We start from the raw sequence: 4,208 nt of genomic DNA, 5'->3' as shown, positions 1-4,208 counted from the left end.
TTTGCAAACTCAGGGTGCCAACTGTGAAGAGCAACTGCCCAAGACAGAGACATAAAGAAGAGAGCGCTAGCTCACCTCTGGGATTTGATGATTCTTTCCTGAAGTCCGGAGCACCAGGGAATCTGCCACAGACTCACAGACATATCCCCAGCACCTGCTGAACTCTGTAAGATTGTGGGTAAATGTGGTCTAATTAACCCCCTAGCCAAAACCTAACTTGAAGTAAACCATGTCAACAGGAGCGTAAGTGGAGGAAGAACGGGGGGAGGCCCTCCCCAGGCAGGTTTTTAGGCTTCCTGCTCAGCCAGGTCTTTATCATTCGGGTGGGTGCCCCTTGCTTTCATTAAACTTACATAATGAACTCGTTTTAGCGTCTCTTTGGTAGACTCTTTATCCAGACCCTCCCAAACCCTCCGTTTCTTTCTGTTCCTGCTTGGGTTCCCTCCATCCTAAACTCCTGCACCTCGCAGCAGCCTGAAGATGAGACACAGCAGGGGCTCGATGGCCAAAGCACACAGAACCTCTGTTAAGGAACTGCCTCTGCAGATACGAGAGACTCTTTGTGCCTCCCTGCTCAGAGAGACAGGAGACACCCTCAAACTGGTGTCCCCTCATGTTACACCCATCTGTCACGGTGAAGGGAGAGCTGAAATCGTATCTGAATGGTCATTGCTGGTGCCTCCATTCTTCCCAACGGCCAAGGTACTGTGTTTGACAGGCTTATTTATGAGACCCTGCTTGTCCAAGACTTTAATTCTGCCAAGCAGTCCACCCCTGTGTCCTGAAAGTCAGCTTGCCTGACAACTTCCAGAAACACAGAATTTGTTGTCCAGTTAAAAAAAAAAAGAAACAGCTGCCTGATTCTATGTTACAACATAATGTTGTGAGTTGTCTTTTCATGCATTCTGGTTTTTATAAAAGTTCCTCAAATTTTTCTTCATGCAAAAAAAAAAAAAAAGAAACAGAGGTTGGATTGGATTTTTTTTTTAGCTACATCCTTTGCAAGTAACACTTCCCTTAATTTCGAACCTTCTCTCTCAGTCAGGATGGATATTGGTATAGGGAGTGGGCATTCTTGCTATGTAGCCCAGACTGGTCTGAAACTCAGGGTCTCCTGCCTCAGCTCCTTGGGTGCTAAGATTACAGATAGGTGTCACTACACCCAGTTGCTCAAGCTATCTGTTTGGACAGAGACTTCTTGCAACTGCTGTGATCACTCAATATTGTCCTAAATCTCAACATCCCGAACCCTTGGGAGCCAAGTGAGCTCTGAACCAGAACTGGGACCTACAGGAACAGTCACACTGATCTTTCTTTCGCTGTCTTCTTAAAGATCCTCGGGATAGGGACCTCAGCCTAGGTTTCCCACCCCTTGTGGGGCCTTACAGAGCTCTGCTCCCCTGACTCACTTACCACTCATCCTAGAGGGGAGGTTTGTGTGGGCTCAGACACAGGCCCAACCGTGCAATCCACCAGGGAGGCATCAGCTGGCCAAATGTCTTCTGGAATAAACATATTATGAAGTTCCAGTTCTAGCAGCAGGAGACCTGGTCAGGGCACCAGAATCTTACCTGCAGCCTTCAAAAGGGACTCTTCAGTACTGGGGAGGTGTCTCCATGGACAAAGTGTCTACTGTGAACCATGAAGATCTGGGTTTGGATGTCAGGTTCTCAAGTAAAAGCCAGATGCAGTGGCGTGTGCCCACAAACACAGTGGTAAAAGCCAGATGCAGTGGCGTGTGCCCATAAACAGTGTTGGGGAGATGAAGATAAGAGCTTCCCAGAGGGTGGCTGGCCAGACAGTGACCCAAGTCTGTAGCCTCCAGGTTCAAAGTAAAACCCTATCTGGGGAACTTAGAGGAAGACACCACCTGGCATTGATTTCTGATGTAACACACACACGCACACGCACGCACGCACACGCACTCACGCACTGCATGCATGATCCTCTCCCTCTGGCCTCCTCACCTCTCTATGACCCACCCTACCTACCTAACTACGCTTCCACACCCTGGATGAGATCCACGGTTTGGTTCCTGTGAAAACAGCCAATGCACGCCATGCCCTGAGCTCCATTCACAGACTGCCACACGGCAGAAACAGCAAGGTTATTTTCAAGAGCCACGGAACACTTTGAGTGGCAATCCTTCCCTACCCGTGTCCCTGAAACACCTAGCCAGGCATGGCTATGGGGCAGCATGTGTCCCCTGCCATGCCAAGAGCTCTCCTGACTTGGAGTTTCTTGTAAGCTCTGGCCCCGACTTGTGTGCTGTTCGGTTTCCACTCCATCCTCTCCGGTCTGCAGACAGGTGAGTATTTATATCTGCAACTGCCTGACTCCGCTCTCGGTCAGGGGCCTGACCCACTCGCTCACACCTGAAAAGGCTATTTCCGGCCAATACCCATTACAAGAGGCTGATTGCTCATCCTACCCAGGACGGATTTAGTGATGGAAAGGGTCAAACTTCTGCTCTGTGTTAGGAGGGAATACAATGTCCTTGCTTTTCATTTCTATTTATTGCCTTTTACTCTAAGAATAGCTTGCTTATAAAAAGAAGACATGAGATCGGGTTGGTTGTCTAAGCTGCCTTCCCAAAGTCATTCTCCTGGCTTTGAATCTCCTCATACCAGAATGTGCCAGGCCCTCCAAGTACAGAAACAACCAAACCCCAGCCCCAGCTCAGTTCCTTGCAGGCAGCTCATGACACAGGTGCCCGCTGACTTCAGAGAGAATGTCACTATGGTAGGACATTTTCCCAGAGTGGCTGCGGGAAGGAGTGATGGCCTGAATAGAGGCTTGTGGGGCCTGCAAGATGGTTCAGTGGGCACAAGGACTGATGCCACGCCTGACAACATGGTTCAATGCCTAGGACCCACATACATTTGTTTCCTTGCCGTAGAGCTGAGTTCCTTGCATGTGGTATAATCTCCTGACGTCAACCCCTTTCAGTTGTGTTCCTTTGTCAATTGGTGTTGCACGGCAAACTCTTCCCGGGGAAGAATCCACATATGTCTACTCGCCCCGGATAGGGAGAGCACCTGGAAAGGACGCTGAGCAGCCTACAAGGTGTGCAACGAGCTCCAGGCTCCCAGTTTTGTGAACCGTCCCCTGTGACGGGGTGGGCCTTGGGGATGCAACTGTCTTTTGAGTCATTTTTGCTCCCATAAGTTTCCCTTCACACATGCTTCTTATTGGCTAGCTCTTATATCTTAAATTAATCCATATCTATTAATCTGTGTATCACCACGAGGTTGTGGACCTACTGGTAGGGTTCCATCTGGTGTCTGGCATATGTCTCCTGCAGTGACTACACGGCTCCTCTCTGACTCCGCCTACTCTCTCCTCCTCTATCGGCTTGGAATTCCTGCCTTGCCCTATTCTGCCCTGCAATAGGCCCAAAGCAGCTTTGTTGGGGACTGTGAACCCTCCGTCCCTGAATTTTCCTTAAACACCTTATTTTCCTGCAGCTTCTCTGAGCAAATGGCTTGTTTTCCTGTGCTTGCACCTGCTCTGAGCATGAGACCCTGATGGAAGGGGAGTGGTTTCTGGTGATGTGGAGCTGAAGGATCCCGAGAGCTAGGGCATGGCCATTGGTCAGGGAAGGCACTATATAAACTGTCGTAGAACACAATAAAGTTGGCATTCTTGAGGAATTCAAGGATGACCCGTGTCCCCGTGTCTGAGTGTGCGTGTGTGTGTGTGTGTGTGTGTGTGTGTGTGTGTGTGTGTGTGTTTCAATCTTCAGCCCCTGGCCCAGCTCACGAACCGTTCTGTAGCTTAGGACCATACAGAACAGGCTCTATGTGCTACACAGCTTCTTTATTAACCAATGGTATTCACAACATCCAGACGGGACTCCCACATCATATATCCACACAGAGACGCACACATACATACATGCACACAGGTATATACACATATACATATATATAAACAAGCACTTAAACTTAAAATAATTAAAATAAGCTCTTTTATTTAAGTTTCTAAATTTCCAGATATTTGGGGGATTTTCTATAAATTTTAATTTACTAGTTTTTCACTTTTTTGTTGTGGGCCCTATGTCGGTTCCAAACTTTTGAAATTTACTTGTTTGCCCTTCCGTAAATGAAACAAGGATATTAAAATCCTATCCATAGGACACAAATGTCCCTTCCTCAAATGATACAGCACTCAGGTATGGATGGGCTGCAGCTTGGTATGGAGCTTTT

The sequence above is a fragment of the Microtus pennsylvanicus genome, chromosome 12 (assembly GCF_037038515.1).
Source record: "Microtus pennsylvanicus isolate mMicPen1 chromosome 12, mMicPen1.hap1, whole genome shotgun sequence".
NCBI classification, from domain to species: domain Eukaryota; kingdom Metazoa; phylum Chordata; class Mammalia; order Rodentia; family Cricetidae; genus Microtus; species Microtus pennsylvanicus.
The sequence above is the reverse complement of the archived record's forward strand: the minus strand, read 5'-3'. Positions refer to the sequence as shown.